The 16,826-nt window shown below is 40.4% G+C and overlaps 1 protein-coding gene across 5 annotated transcripts in view; it reads left to right on the top strand.

The window, feature by feature from the left end:
- Positions 1–16,826, top strand: part of ctnnd2b (catenin (cadherin-associated protein), delta 2b) — a 135,709-nt gene that overhangs the window by 25,011 nt on the left and 93,872 nt on the right. The gene's annotated exons all lie outside the window — the stretch shown is intronic.

Here is a 16,826-nt window from a genome sequence, read left to right as displayed (position 1 = left end):
GTGTGTCACACCTGTCTGATCCTCTTTTCGTGCACTCGCCTTGTGCGCGTCAGTTGTGCTCATGACTGGTTTTAGAACTGATCTCGTCAGAGATACTTTCCCTGATTTCTATCCAAATTTCATCTCTGCGTTTCACACCACATTTCTAAAACCCTGTTGCTCTGCTTTTGAAGTCAAAAGTTGCAATGTCGCTCCCTTCCTCCGGTGCGCTCGATTCTGTTCCTTATAGATAAAACTGGTAGATCATACTTTCCCTTGGATAATTTTGGCACATTTTGTTTTCAGAATCAGCTTTACTGCCAAGTGTGTTTTCACAATTGAGGAATTTGCTGATGTTTTGGTGTGTAGCGGGCTGACAGAAGGACTGAAAATATAAAGGCGGATAAGGCAAGTTTGATCTAATGTAACCTTTTGTCTGTCAGTCTCGCAGCTCAAAGTTGTCTTTCATGACATGGATTTCACCTGAGCAATCTGGGTTACTCTAATGCTTTCTGTGGTGTGCTGTGTCTTGTTTTATCATAGGCAATCAGCGCAGTAATTTTAAGACATCCACCAATCTTCTACCACTTTTCCGTTTCCGGAAAAGCAAAATATCTGCCTTCAAATTAAAGCAGTGGAAGAGGTTTTTCAGAGCCAATACTACACGTTGTAAACATAAGTGTGACTTATTTTTGCTGTATTAAGTTTTCAAAGGGGCTAATTGTAAATTAGGGATGCTTGATATCGAGAGTTAGCTCTAGCAGCTGTTGAGTTACGAATCTAGAGTTAGTTTTAAAGCTTCAGACCCATACTCAAACATCTGTCCCCAGGGATGGAAAACAACATCAATTTTAACTCTCGTCTGTTTCTTTTTATCTGCTGAAGGTAGCATACAAAGCATCCAGTCCCATCAGGGCTCAACTGTAGCCTGCAGTCCGCCCCGAAGAAGCAGCTCTGCTCAGAGGATGTGTAGTCTTAGAAATGTAACAATGGCCAAAGCTCTTGTCAGGCAACAACCACTAGCACCCTGCTAAAAAAAAAAGACAACGGCATCTTCAGCAGCAGAGAGAATGTACTAATAGACCCTTTAAAGTTGTATTACACAGAGTCATTTGATGTAATAGTATTACGAAACACCGAATAGGATGAAGTTGCCATCCTGAAGCTATTAACAGTACATTAACTACACAAACTACAGCAAATTTCAACACAGAGATGTGTATCAGAAATGGATCCATTTGTGCTGAAGGCAAGCTTTAGCTTGAAACAAATCAAATTGACACTTTTAGATTTTAGAGGTAATCTAGATTTGATCTGATTAAGTGACATAACAAATGATCAAAGATTATCTTAAATAAATAATGGAGGCTTTAATACATGGTTTTATATTACACGCTCATTGCTCATTGGTGATAATCAGATGTAAGTTTTGCAAAGTTGTTTTTTGTTTAGTTTTTTGCCAAAATAGAGAACATAATTGTTCTCTGTTACTATATAATCATGCCAACTCTGTCAGCATTATTCTTCAGCTTGACAGATCAAAGCAGCTGCTTTTAGTCATTTAAATGACTCTCATCTCAGGTCTGATAGCACAGAAAACAAATCCTCATCTTTGCCAAGATAATGTGCTCTTTATTGTCCATTAAACTATAACTGCTTCTCCCAAAGAAGCCAACAATGTGCATCTGTCACAGGAGTCCATTATTCTGTTTAGGGGCTTAATTTTTTTTTGTGTAGAGATGAAGTAAATTGTACACAATGTGGAGAGACTGCCATATTATCTGCTGCTGATTTAGTTTGGATGCAAGTCTCATCTTTGTGCTTTGAGCCCAAAGAACACAACACAACACTACGCGTTCCATACAGGTCCCAATGTGACAACAGGGCTTCTCACACAATAATGCTAATACATTTAGCCGGCCACTCAGGACAATGTAACGCGATTAAAGCCTCTTTCTCCATCGCTCTCCATCACCCTCTCTTCATCACACAGACACACACATAAAAAGCCACAAAACATCATCTTTTCTCCCTTTTGATTCTGAGCGAGCAGGGATTCCATCCATCTCAAACTAATTACTCATCTGCTGGTATTGTAATTCTTATGTCACAAAGAGCAGGAATATGGATTAAAATCAATTCAATCACAAGTCTAATTAACCGATGTGTGCATTTAGCTCTGTTGCACCGTTGCCAGGCTTATAGTAGCCCTTCCCTGTTTAAAACAGCTGTGGCTTGGGAGATGAATGAGGGGCGGATTCCAAAAAAGCCCCCATCTTGCGTTTTGTCACCCAGCTGTACGCAGTTGGAATAAATGCGACCATCTTGCTAACTTGATTAGATAGGTTTATTATTTAGTGAGGAGCAGAACATCTTGTGGTTTTCGCTGTCTTCCATTGCTTTTTATAGCATCCATCCGTTTTGTGTGACTTTGAAGGTATTACTAAATGGACAAATGGTTTGGCAAAACACAAACACGACCAGCAAGGCAACATACTGGAGGTTTGTTGGCAAAAAGTGTGTTAGGATTTATAGTTCAATTAACCCTGGAGCATTAGTACTGTGGCTGTTCTGAATAGTTTTATTCATTGCTGCTTTTCATGGTGAACAAAAGCACCAACATTTACTCGACAGCTACAATACATGTCCGAGAATTTATCTTTGTAGCATTTGTGGTAAGGCCTGGTGACACTGTGTTGCATTCAATCGCGGAGGATTTTAGCCTATGGTTTTCTCTATTGCTCAGTTACCTCAACAGACTAATGAAGTAATCGTGCATTAATTCTATTAACATTGTTTTTTTGTTTTTTTTTATCTTGGGGAAAGACACTAGGAAACTGTTGCATAAAAAAAACTTGATTGTCTATAAAATCTGAGTTTAGGATTTCTTGACATAGCAGTGACTGCAAATAACACCTGTAAGTGTTCTACTTCAGATTTACTTCAAATCTTCATTTAAGCTTTTATTGTGGGTTTTTTACTTAAGGAATCCTTTTAGTTCAATTAAACTGTAAAACAAGACCTTAACTACTAACCAAGGAAAGATTTAAATGTATCTCTGAGTCTCATCATCTCAACCAACCATGTCAGCTTTAGCATATAAAGTGACAAACTTGTGCCAAGAAGAGAGGGAGAACCTAATGGACACCCTTAAACATTAGCTAATTTGGTTCTGCATCACAGATTTGACTGTGATTTGTACAAGTTTGTGTCGCTGCCTCATTTGACTCACAGCGGTGCTCTGGATCCCTCCGGTATGGTATATGAGATGTTTCATGTGGAGGATGAGATGCATTTCTTTAATATTATCAACTTCCAAAGGTGATTACCTCTGGTATCACAGCCTTATAGCAGCAAATCAGCTGTCTCCATGGTAACAGTACAATTTTACCACTGTAAAAATCTCCATTACCACAGGAGAGTACTTAACTTTTCTCATTAACCAAGGAAACCTTTTAAGACACTCTCAACACTGTTCAGTATCTCAGCTGAGGAGAAATTAAACTGTAATTGTTTTATTTAAGGGGAAAACTGGCCACAGGTCTTTAAGTTTAGGATTTTGGTTTCAACCTCAAAGTTGATTAGCACCTTAAATGTATGATTTGATTGTCCTAATTAGAGATTTAAGATTTACATCTTCAAAGTCATAAAGATTAGATCCAAACCTGACACTGGAAATGGAGTTGGATTAGGGATTAGGTAGAAGCTCCTTTTCAGACAGATGCAAATATTGTTTTTCCCAAAGTAGCAGCTGTAGTTACTCCTCCTGGAGCTCCTGCTCCACTAGCGCATAGACTCAGGCACAGGAATAGTAACTCGACCGACAATGTTATGACCAGGAACAATATAATTGCCATGTGGAGTTTTCAGACAGTTTGGCAAATGGTTGTGCTTGATACAGATACAGATAGAGAATGGGACTGTATCAATGTGTTCAGGATGGCTTTTCATGAGTTAAAACTGTAGATATATGATATGAAGGAGGAAATCTGGCTTATTTTTAAGTCACAAGAAGAAACTCAATTATTGATATGTGAGTCATGTGCATCCCTTGTTCTTCTTCTTTCGAGTCTCTGTCGCATGTATTGTTTAATATTTAGACATTTCTATCTAATTTCCAGTCTAATTTATTTCTAATAAGAAGCGGGCACTAAGTAGTTAATAAAAGATCCAATGGTGAGCTGTCCCCAATAATCACTTAAAAAAGGGAAAAGTTGAATTATGAATGAGTGTTAGTTGCAGCTGTGTGTCAGTGGGGGTGCCAGGAGTTCAGCAACCTGCTCCTGTTGTCTTGTGAAAGATAAAGACTTTCAGAGGTGCTAATGAGTTCTTCAGCTCTGCCTTTGTTTCCAGTCTTAATCAGTCTCCACAGGTCACAGTGTCAGGCATGGCATATGCTGCTGCTTTATAAATTCAAATAGCAAATAGCCAAAAATCCACTGTGTGTTTGTGTGTGTGTGTGTGTGCATAGTTTGTGTTGCTCTATCAGTCAAACTGAGACAATGATTTGGCGGGGGAATGAAGAGTGTGACACATGTCTCGTTGGTGAAAAGACCAAATGCCAAGGTGTGGGAGTGATACTTTGGTAGTTCTTCTGGTTTTGCATTAAACAGGACATTCAAAGAAACAGAGGAATCACAGTCATTATTGCTGTATGGTATTCGCATATTTTATTGTATTCATCACTTTTCAGCTGCGTCCTCTCCCTTAACTGTCTGAAGCGCCTTCAAAATGAATGGTCCGTGTGGTTTTACTCAGCATTTCTGCCAATATTGTGCCACTGGCAGAGGCATCAAGTGTTTCATGTGTATTTCATAACTTTATTACAGATATTAAAATGTCCTCATTAGCTTAATTGCCACATTCCGTAGCTTTTCTAAAGCAGGAAGAGCTTTTGCTCCTGCTAGATTTGACTAAAGACATACATATTTTGTTTTTGCCTCAGGGACAACTTCTTGTCTAGTGCTGTCCTCCTCCTTTGTTGTTCTCTCTCTCGCTCACCTTTGTATTCTCTTTGTTTGATTTGCTCTTTCTGTGTCAGATACACGGACCAGACATAGCCATCAAACGGGGAGTTCAAACTCCCATGGTTCTGAGTGCCTCTTTTATTGGGGCTAGAAATAAGTAAATATTGATGAGTTTTACTGATCTCATCCAGCTGAAATGTCCAATTTTAAAGCTGTGAATAAAAAAAACTAATCTGCTCTCCATTTTGACAGAAAAAGAAGGGAAAAGAAAGGAAACACTCCAGACAGTCGTATCTGTGACAAGTCGTTTTAGGTTCACTCTGGATACATTAGCTTTATCTAATAATCCAAGTGAGCCTCTCGCAGCCAGCAAACAACCTGCAGATAAAGATTTCTTAGCTCCTGTGGGACTGTGGTTGCCACTCCACTGTTCTGGCCCAGGGAACAGCCAGCTCCCAGGGCAGGCTGTTTGTCTGCCTCTTTTGGCCTATATATGTCTGTGACATTTGTCCAGTTCTCAGATGCGGGCGTGCTGAGTAGTGAAAGTATTTATTGGCTGTGAACAGCACCTGGCATGACCTACCATCAGTTGTCTGGCGGGAAAGTGTAACCCATCTTGTGAGCCCAGTGAGGGCCCATTACCCAGAAGCTGTCAGGATGCTCAGCTGCCAGGATGGACTTGCAGCCTACACTGCGTTGCTCGCTGTGTGTCCCCTTAGCACACATACACTGACAGATATTCTTGCAGAGTGGGACAGCTATAGTGAGAGTTACCTGTTGAAGAACTCGTCAAAGAAATGTCCCCATTAGTATTTTGAAGGAAAACACAGTGAGAAGAAGGGATTATAATTCCCTGTAGAACATTTTCAAAAAAGCCGCGAGAATCAGGTCTCAGATCAAAAGAAACTGGTCTCATTGGTCAGTGAAATATTTTAATAAGTGAACTTCTTGCAGGATAGGCAAGACTATCATGGCCATGAATTTGATACCCGGAATTGCATTACACTGCTGCTCTCTAAATGCCAGTGCTCAGAGTGGGTTGATCCTTTAACTTTTCAGTTAAAGGCCACTACCTGCCAGCCAGTGCCCTGGCACTGCTGGATACATTCCTGTTGACCTATCTGGTATTTTGAAAAGTTTTAAAAGTTTTGATTAAATAGAAGATTTTTTTTTAGAATATCATCAAATTCATAGAGGAAAGATAACTTTTTAGGACTTTCTATTTCTTTCCAAAATTAAAGGGCTGTGATATCATATTATTATGTATATGTTATTATGTGATATAATACTCTTATTGATCCGGTCTTCTTTTTTCCCATCTGGATTCTTACCCACTCTATTAAAAAAGAAATATTGAAATACATTTAGTGTAATGATGATGATGGTGTTACTGTGTATGTGATGAGGATTTTTAAACCTTCATCGATCCAGAGGAGGCTGACGACGACAGAGGCAGATTCAGCCCTGTGTTGCTGCTATTAATCTGGGAGAGGGAGAGGAATAGGGAAGAGGGCGCAAGTTACATTTTAAACATTAACCTTTGGTGTGCGCCATTCTGAACTCTATCTATTGATCAGATGGTGTGAGACAGGGGGGAAAAGGAAAGAGAACGGAGACGGTCAGTGTGGAGTCGTTAGAAGGATAGACAGCATTGTGAGGAGGGACTAGATGGATTCACAAAAAAAATATGCTTCACTGTTTACATGTTTTGGAAATCCACTGATATTATTGAGAAATGTCAACAGAAGTTTAACTGTTTGTTTCAGACTCATGTACAGTAATACAGCAGCAGCTTTTATCTAACAGAAGGCCCAGTGCAATTTCACACAGTCTGATTCCAGTTGAGAGTGGATGTAAATTATTTTTACAGTTTTTTCAATAATGGTGTCGAGGTTGTCTTGCATTGTAGCTGGGCAGTGCAGCTAAATGTGCTAGGGCTCCAGACCCTCAGGGGCAATGTGATGGTTGTAGTAATTTGATTTATTATAGATCTGTCTGAGGATATGCACCACTAAAACATGATTTATTGTCACCATATATTGTATACAAAGATGGACGAAGCCAGCCAGATGTTTCTGAGGAGTAGTATGAAGTTTAGGGTGCGTTGTGCTGCTGTTGCCATCTTGTCAGTGTTTAATTCCTTGCAACTACAAAAATGAAGAAAGCGGGCCAAGACTTTGGTGCATGTGGTGCCGCATTCCTGAAGCTACATTTCTTTTAGCCATGTTGTCCGTGTGTCTGTTTTCAACCTTAGAAGTTGCTCTAAGATTATGACCAACATGTATACATGTCTTTTAAGGCAGCCCATCCTAAAAATATTTGTATTTCTCCAAATTAACCCAGAAAAGGGAGCAAAAGAATGACAACTTTATCTCACTTTGTGTTCATATCAGCTGATTTGTTCCTGCCTTCCTACTGATGGCAGTTTCAGTTGTTGTAGAAGCTCTAAGCCACTCTGATGAGCGCTTTGACATAAACAATATAACATACACAGATGAAATGCACTTAATTCTTAAATCGGCCTTTCTAAAACATGGCCAAGGCTTTGTGATGTTAGCCATACCTGCCCTTATCTGCTGTGGCCATTTCTCTACAGCTACAGTAATTTTAATGAATGTAAGTTGCAGTGAGTTGCAGTTTCGCGGTGAACGTGGACTGGCTGTCACAAATAATTTTTTTTTTTATTTCGCTAGAACTGAAATGAACAAAACAAAACTGGCAGAATCTCAGTCAACATAGTCTCATGTTTACTTTAATAACAGCTTGCATAGGCCGCTGGTTATCATAATAGCAGAAGAGCTCACAAATCATAGGCCAAGTTCAGTTTAACCAAAATAGCAAAACTTTTACCAGAGGAAGTTATTTTAGCTTTCTGCCAATTAGTATAGATTTGGATCATTTCAGCATCTTGCTGGTCTCCCAATTTAGCAATCTAAAATTCTGAACAAAACAAAAATGATTTAAAAAGTATGATGGATGCAAAGGTGAAGAATGTCTATATTTGTTTTTTAACTAAGAAAAAAAAAAAAAAAACAAGACTTGGGGAATGTCATGAGGAAAACGCAAACGAAGTGTTGCAGGATGAGGACCCAAATGCAGGAGCCAGAAACCAGGTAGGTGACGATAAGAAACTTTTATCTGAACCAAAATTACAACATAAACTGAACGAGAAAGCACGGACAGGACATGGGACACAACCAGGAAGTAAAGTAATGGGGAACACAAAAGACCCAGGACTTCAAAATAAAACAGGAAGTTACAAGGACAGAACACTAAACACCAGAATTAACTCAAAACCTGACAGGGAAGGAGCAATGAGGAAATGAGGACAAAAGGTTAGAAAGAGGACATAAGTGGAAATGGGGAATCTCCCAGGATGCAAAGTAGTATTGGGGTGAAGTTGTGGTGGTGGTGGTGGTGGTGGGGGGGGGGGCGAGGGAGTCCTCACAATAAGCTCTTTTAACCTGCCACTCTGCAAACACACACTGAGTAAGCGTGAGTCACTGACAGACCCAGACACTGTTAATAAACCTAATATCCGCCCACTGTCGCAGGCAGCCTGTGTGTGTGTGTGTGTGGCTCCCAGTGTTATAACAGTCATCTGCGACTGTATTATTGATCTGCCAGCAACACAGAGACGGAACCACCACCAGTTAAGCTCCGATTAGGACCTTCTTAGTCCTTCTTAGTCCATGCACACACTTGGACACACACTGGGAGATTTTGGACAAAGACACGCTCACAGGCAATTAAGACACACAGATACAAATTCATGTTGACTTGAAAGAGGCCTATAAGCTTGAGCACAGAACTCTGGGTAAACTGGGAAAATGCAATACAAAGCTGCTTATACAATGTTTTATGTTTTGGAAGCAATTTTTATAGAAAGTGCACTTTTTCTTCTGCTGCCAAAGGATGCTTTTGTTTTTTTTTTTAATTTGGTGATTTTGGTTCTGAATAATTTTGATTTGTAGTTTTATTAAGCTGTTAAGTAATGCATGGGATGTATTATGTATCTGCAAATGATAATGGTTCCATTTTAGTGACAGATTGTCCCAAACATTGCCTGAGAAAAGATATTGGGTATTTTAGGGTATTTATAGTGTTGTGCTGTTTATGGAAATATGTAGAAAATCCTATTCTGTACATATTATTGATTAATGGATTAATGATGGCCTGGTGTGAGTTTTATTTAAAGTGCAGCATCAGATTTTACATACTGACGGCACTATAGCCCTGGACAGGTGTGTCATATGGGTTTTATCTTGCTTTAATGCACACAAATATAGAAAAATTCAGAGAGCTTTTACTTTTTCTTGTGTCCCCAAAGAGGAGACGACTGCAGGCGCAATCCCTTCCTTTGACTTTTCATTCACTGAGATGGAGAGCGACAACCACAGCGAGCAGACGGGTCACAGTCGAAACTGAATGCTACATATCTCACTCAAATAGGACAAAGCCATCACCAATATACGCCTTTATCACACACTGGGAGGACGAAACACAAGCAGCTCATGCTGACTAGTCACAGTTCTTGTTTCATCTGTAGTTTCCTGATGTGTTGTATGTGCTGTATTTGGTGATGAAGCAAGCGGTGACCATAGCTATGATATAAGGCCATAATGCAGTCCTTCAGTCAAAGATAGCTGCCACCTGTGGATATTTCACATAAAAAGACATGTAACAAGCTTATAAAAGAGAAGAAGAATTAAAAATCACAACAGTAGATCTGAAAATTGTTCGCCTCTGAGCTCCGTCAGTTCTGGATTCTGTGTCACAGTCCAGATGTCTAAGTTAACAGTCCCACTAAAAGAAGATGTCTCCCCTCTAATCTTTACTCAGCTTCCTTTTTAATTGTTTGAGGCCACAAAAAAATTTAAGAAGTAGCAAAAGTCAGTCTTCAGTGTATCACCTTCAAACTTCTGTGACTATCTTTCGCTCCTGTGAGGATTTATCCCTTTCCAGCTAGTGGGTTCTGACCCCTATGCTGAAAACTTTCATGATAGAAATTATTATTTTATTATATAACTGAGTGCATATAATGTTTTTAAATCTACCCCCACCTCAAACGTGCTGCAGCAAAAAATGCTTTTGAATCAGTATTAACAAGCTGACAGTATAATTTATTTTCAGAAGTGGATACTTTGAGGCGATGTGTCCAAGCACATAGGCTTGTGCTCTAAATGTTTCTTTTAAGTCCTGTTATAGAGAGAACATCTTATATGATACGGATTTGTCATCACTTACCTCCATGGATATGAAATGTTTTGTTGTTCTTGTTAATCTAATAAACACCAGCCTGAGTGTCCATGAGATTTTAAGGTGTAGGGGGTTGTAACAGACTTTCTAAGGGTCCCCTGTTTGACCCCCAGCATGTCATTCCCCTACCTTGTTTTCTGTCACTCTTCATTTTCATATGTGCATAAAGAAAAAAAGGAATTGAAATAGTTTTTCTTTCATGACAGGCTACGATTGAAGAAGATTCACAATATTTGCCCATGGAAAATGTGGTTAAGGATCAGCGATGATGCTCTGCAGGTGGATTGTTTATTGTGCAAATGCATCAAAACCAGTCAAATCCATAGTAATTTGGACTTAACTAAGCATAATTTGTTCTATTTCTGCTCAATCACGCCTCTCCATCTGCCCCCCAGACAGCCTGAATATTCAGGAGCACAAATCCATCATTTTACAATAAAAAAAGGCCCTTGCCAAATCATACTGCCTCATCCACACGTGAGCAGTGTGAGTAAATGAGAAAATCATACACCACTCCGTGGGACGAACTGTTGACGGCAAAACTTTTTTCACTTAACACAGCCATGACGGTTTGAAAGCCAAGCGCACATGGGAGTTAGCCGCTGCAGCAGAACAATAGGACCAAGGATTGATTGCCAGCCATTTTGGCTACAAAGTGATGTTTTCCTTAATTTAGCTCTGGACATCTGCCATCAGTTGAAGTGGCTTGGCTGGATCTGATCAATGCTGATAAGGAGTCCTGGCATGCAGCTTCTGTTAGTGTGTGCACTGTAGGTGTGTGTGCAACAGGCCATGTCCAAAGCCAGCAAATGGATTTGACATCTAACTAATGAGACAGGAGAAGGCCATAGGTTTTTTTAGCTTGTCAGTTGCAGAAGAGGAAAAAAAAAAAAAAAGCACATTACATTGATGGTATAGTTTGTCTTGGTACCAGTATGCTGTCACATATCAGTTTTTGAAGTGAACGCTTGCTCCTTGTGGGAATGTCGAAGTGTGTGCTTTATTGCAGCAGCTTGTGAAACATGTTCCTCTATTGAAGTAGCCAGTTTTTACTCCTAAAACCAGCATATGTCAGCATGTGTTACAAGACTGACTTGTAATACAGCCGAAGCACCCTGTCCATTAGAAGAAAAAGGCTCAGTCTCTGCGGAGAGAAAATAGTAACTCTTCTAAATGAATGGCCTCTGAGCCGTTGTCCCAAAGGGAGGTTTAGTCTATTGACAATCACACTTATTTATACCGCTTGACAGGCCCCATATTTTGGCCCTTGATAACTGGAAACAAAGGGGAGGAGATGTGGACAGTGTCGGCTGTCTGAAGTCAGCACACATCATCTTTTGTTTGAACAGTGCGCGGCTGAAAAAGATGACTGATGATGCTGCTCTGTGAAGTCCTGAAAGCTCTGCTCCTTCAGACTCTTTGTAGTTGTACAAAAGGCTCGTTTTTGATTCTGTTCGAAGGAAGTCTTGATTGCCTGAACAGCTCCACAAGAAAGATGTATCCCATCCAATCATTTCTGACATCATGGCTGTCAAGAAATATTTCCGTCCACATCTCGTGTTTTTCTGAGAAAACCAGACTGACTGGCAGCGTCGGAAAGTTTAGGTTTATTTATCAGCCAAGCAAAATATGCACACAGCGACCTCTGGGGATGCTATCTGTCTCAAGTCAATTCACAGAGCAGTTCTGGGAAGACTGACTAGAGTCACACCAAGAACCGACGTGCCTTCTTCCTCACTACCCATTTAACTTCTGGCCCTGAGTCAAAATGGCTGCTTCCCATACTGGCAGACAAGGAAGTCAATCTGACCAATTTACTGGGTCACAGGAGACTTCTGCTTCTCTTTCTCTCTCTCTCTCTCTCTCTCTCTCTCTCTCCAGCCATTTGTTTGGAGCATGTGGAAGGGGGTAACAGAAATTGCAAGCTGGACATCATCCTGCTGGGCTTTAATCATTCGCTTCAAAGAGTGTTGTGTCTCTCTCTCTCTCTCTCCTGATGGCAGAGGGGAGGAAAGTAAAGCTCTACCTTGCCTGAATTCCCGAACATCATATTCTTTTGAGGCTGATAACTCACTTCACCTTCAGTGCCCAAGCACCGATTTTAAGCTCACGCTGAGCTTCTTTATAAATAAAGATAAATAAATAAATAAATAAATAAATAAATAATAATGAAAAAACAAACAAACAGGATTTCACAAAACAAACAAATAAATAAAACAATAATTTCGGTTGCAGCCAGACACAGCTCAGCATTCAGTTAATGATATTTTGTTTAGTGATTGTAATCTGCTGCAGAGCCAATGGCATCCAAAATTATTTTATTTGCAACTAGACACCGCAGATTTTTATTTTTTTTTTCCATTTTTCTGCTTCTCTCTTTTTGCTCTTTTTGAGGATATATCTGGAAAGAAATCTGACTACGCAGCAGTGGTACTCACACCCACACACAGTCACACGCACACACAGAGTGTAGACATCTCACCAATGTGTGTTCACCTTTTGTCTAATTGTCACTTTTCACCAGGACGTCTCCATTCTGCACCATCTCAAAACTCTGTATGCTTTATCCATATGCTACTTGTAAGTTTTGCTATTGCTGGATGGCCAACATAGCTGTTTACTCATCAGTCTTGAAGAATAATTTAACTACAACTTAAGACTAATCACAACCAACACAGCTTATCCGCCAGTTAAGTTCTTAAACCTTGTGTTTAAGAAATGCCTCTCTCATGCTCTCTCATAACGCCATCCTGCCATACATTATGCACCGCATGACCCTTCTCTGGTTTGTGCTGTTCAGCGTTCTCCTGAGGCAGTTGACATTTTCAACCCATTGAATACTCTCCCCTCTTGAGATATGAGATACAGCCGAGGTAGATAGTGCACGGACAAAGCAGCAACAGTTCACTATTGTTCCAGAATAATGTGTAATTAGGTAAAAGTCAGATGACTGGGCTGGTGAGATAAAGCAGGTACTTACAGAGCACACTGGGATCCTCCATCTTCCAACTTAGACCCTAATTAAAGGTCCACAAAACCCATCCGGGCCGTTTCCTTGACTGCCTAGGTGGAGGGTCTCTCTGACCGCCACGTAGAATACAGCAGCACGAGATTCACACCGGGGGCCCAGTTCAACAACAGGAGTAACTCAGGCTCTACCTCCCCGAGTGGCGTAGGTGTGTGTTTATTTATGCTCTCCCAGCTTTGTGAAAGGTTTCAGTTTGCTGTTTTTCTCTCACTGGGCCTATACAATATCAGCTGTCCAAATGCCGTGCAAGCCTCACCTTTAATATCATATGCCCCTTCTTGACTTATGTGTGTCTCCGAGCTGGCTACATCATTACGGCATATTAAGAAACGGTCTTGCTGTGTTGCATTATTCATTCTAGGACAGAAAACTGCTGCAGTAACTGCATCCAACTGTGCTACAGGTCGCTGCTATCAGCCTACTCTAATTAAATTATAGAAAGGAATGTGTTGAAGAGTAGTTGGTGTAATTGACATTTTTATCATTACTAGTTATCAGATAACATCTAAATATGTAGCTCTGTTTGGGTTTTATAAAGCTTCATACTAAATATTAATATACATATTTCAGCTCATTGTTCAGCCATCTGGTCCAAAGCTTCAGTGTTCCGGTTTCTGTTTTTAGAGAAAGCGTAGGTCCCCACTGTACACCTCCGGCTCAACAGCAAACAGCTGAGAGACAGTTATTGACTACATGCGGAACACAGTGGAGCTTTTAGCAGCTAAAGAACCAACCATTTCCCTCAGGGTTTAAAACAGAGGTAAGAATATTGGACTTCCATTAGCAAATTGGCCAAGAACACAGCTCCAAATGAATGATAATGTTTCCCCTTTACTTACTGTGGAAATAAACAACTGTTTGCCAACCCGTTCACCTCATCAACTTCAAACCATGGAAGACAACATTAATTCTATATAATCTTTATTATGGTCTCTTGTTCAAAAAGACAGTGATATTAACATGTAGATATTTCTTTGATGCAAGTAGTTCCTTTTGGTGTGAGGCAGTACTTCATATTAGCACAACTTCAGAAGTAACTGTACACTATTGTTAATGCCAGTTGTACTCTCTTGAACTTCACATGCTGAGTGTTGCCACGAATGCAGCATCAGAACTGACTCGTAAAAGTGGATTTCCTGTAGCATTAATCTCAGCACTGCTTGAAAAAGAAACTCCTAAAAGCTGAAGGTTTGGTGCAATCTTTGTTACTCAGCCTCTGAAGTGGACAGAAACACAAAACAAGAACCTTTTGAGAACTTAAACCTTTGGACTTTATTGTAGATCACTTTGAAATTTGGTATGGCTGGAAAAACAAGCATGTTTTTCGACATTCGTATTTTATTTCGGCCTTTTTAAGGCTTATTCATTTTTTAAGAGAATATTGATGAAATTTTGCAAAAGAAAACGACTGACCTCCACCTCTAGCTTCTGCCCCCTTCCCTCCTTGACTTGTTCATTAGCAGCTACCAAGCTGAAGTCACTGTCTGCCTACCTTACTCAGGGGGTGAGCAATCATCTTAACTGTAACTTGACAAAGAAAAACCACAAAAATTATCATCCTGACACCAATTTTGGTGCATCATAATGAATTTTATCGGTCAAATGTCTTACAAATCTTGTAATCATATACCATGCCTGTATTTCTCTGGTATTAATAATACAAGTCTGGCTAATTAAATTCCAAACATTCTTTATTCTTTCTGGTCCAGACAGATAATCAATCGCTGACGCTGATGTTGCTTTAAGAGCATTATATAGCAGCTTTGATCATTGTTGGCAGAGAGCTGCAAAATCCAGGCAGCTCAAATAAAAGTCAAAGCAGCTCCTGTCTCCTTTTTTGTAGCTTGGTGTCTGTGGTGGCAGCAGTAAGTAACTGCTCCCTATCTGAGAGTACTTCAAGAACAAAAAAAGGAAAACTCTGGTGCTGAATGCCTAATTAGTTCAACTTGACAAAGAAAGAATGGGCCACAGCAACCGCTGCATGTCTAATGCAGGATCATAGATCAAAGGTTTAAGGTTGGAGGGAGAATTCAACAAAAGGCTACTCTCATTTTAGATCACTGGAGCTAGTCCATATCAACCGTATGACTTATTGTTTATGTGATTTACAGCCAGTTCCTGCTCCCACCGGGATCAGCCAGTGAATTATGGGGCCTCTTTGAACTCATTGCAGCTTGCGATACCGCCTGTCTTGTGTTGCATTATACGGCAGTTTTGGTGGATCCTCTGACAGGCACACTGCTAGCACCCCCACCCCCCCACCCCCACACCAAAAAAAAAACAAAAAACAATGAAATGTACACACAGCAAACTGGCTTCTTGTTATTTCAGTGTGCACACTTTCACACAGCGCTCCTAATACCTGCTCCTGCCCTGGTGAAGGTCATATTTGGGATCATACCCAAACCCACGCAGGCACAGGGCAACTAAACAAGCTCCACACAGACAGGCCCCAGCTGCTCCGACCCAGAGTCCTCTTGCTATGAGCCAACGGCTCAAACCACTGAACCACTGTGTCCCCTCATCCTCCCTTCAATACTTAGATACTAAATAATGGGTTGGTTGATGTTTGTTTACACAGAAGGTGAGTAACACCTGTGTTCAGCATGGCTGCAGGGATCACCCTCATCATTTATGCCAGGATGTGTTTTATACTCAGGATCGTGCTTGGGTGAGCGATACCAATAAGCTGAAGCCTGAGAATTCACTGGAGGATCAGTATGTTTCACACTGCAGCTTTGTTGCTTTGGTACATGTACATACTGTTAAATATAATACAATCAAAAATGGACGGTTCTGAGTTATGAGGATGTATGAGATCTGGACATCTGTCACTCAGACCAAATTTGGACTGGGCCACATGTCGCCACATTCTTTCAGCCTTCTGAACACAAATGCCTCCTGGGCCACATTCAAAGACCTGCTTCTCTGCTGCTTCTCTGCTGTCCCAAACTGAAAATCTTTTGCCACATTCAAATGTCTAAAGCCTTAAGTCATTGTAGAGCTGTGTCCTGTGTTCTCTCTGTGTCTCTCTCTCTCTCACACACACGTTAGAAACACGTCACAGTGGTCAATGAACACCTGTATATTTATGTGTGTCTGAACAGACGACATGAGTTAGAGCAGATTTGAGATGCAACAGCTATTAGATGTGGCTGAAATGAAAAATTACATTTCAGTAGTTCGACACTAAGGTTGTATGCCAACCTCAGTGCTCTTCTTTACTATGACAAGCATTACATGCACCTCGTCGCTAACGAGGTGTCTGTAATACTTGGTGCCACAGCTGTCCAGAGCAGCTGCAGTGCTCTGTGCCATAGATTCTGGGAGTGTGTGGAACCTTACAAATATATATTTTCTCATATATTTATTGTTGTGTGCAATATTCATTTAGCCATTTTCTTTATTTTGTGCGTCTGCATTTCCAATAAGCACTCCATTCAATCTTGTCATATACAAACAACGCATGTGATGACATTTAGACACAGACTGTACCACATGCAGCTGTAAACCAAGACAAGGTTTGGATAGGATGGCACGGGGCAGTTGCCGTGGTTTGACTGACAGTCACCTATCGTTTTATTTTTCTTTGC

The sequence above is a fragment of the Echeneis naucrates genome, chromosome 17 (assembly GCF_900963305.1).
Source record: "Echeneis naucrates chromosome 17, fEcheNa1.1, whole genome shotgun sequence".
NCBI classification, from domain to species: domain Eukaryota; kingdom Metazoa; phylum Chordata; class Actinopteri; order Carangiformes; family Echeneidae; genus Echeneis; species Echeneis naucrates.
The sequence above is the reverse complement of the archived record's forward strand: the minus strand, read 5'-3'. Positions and strand labels throughout refer to the sequence as shown.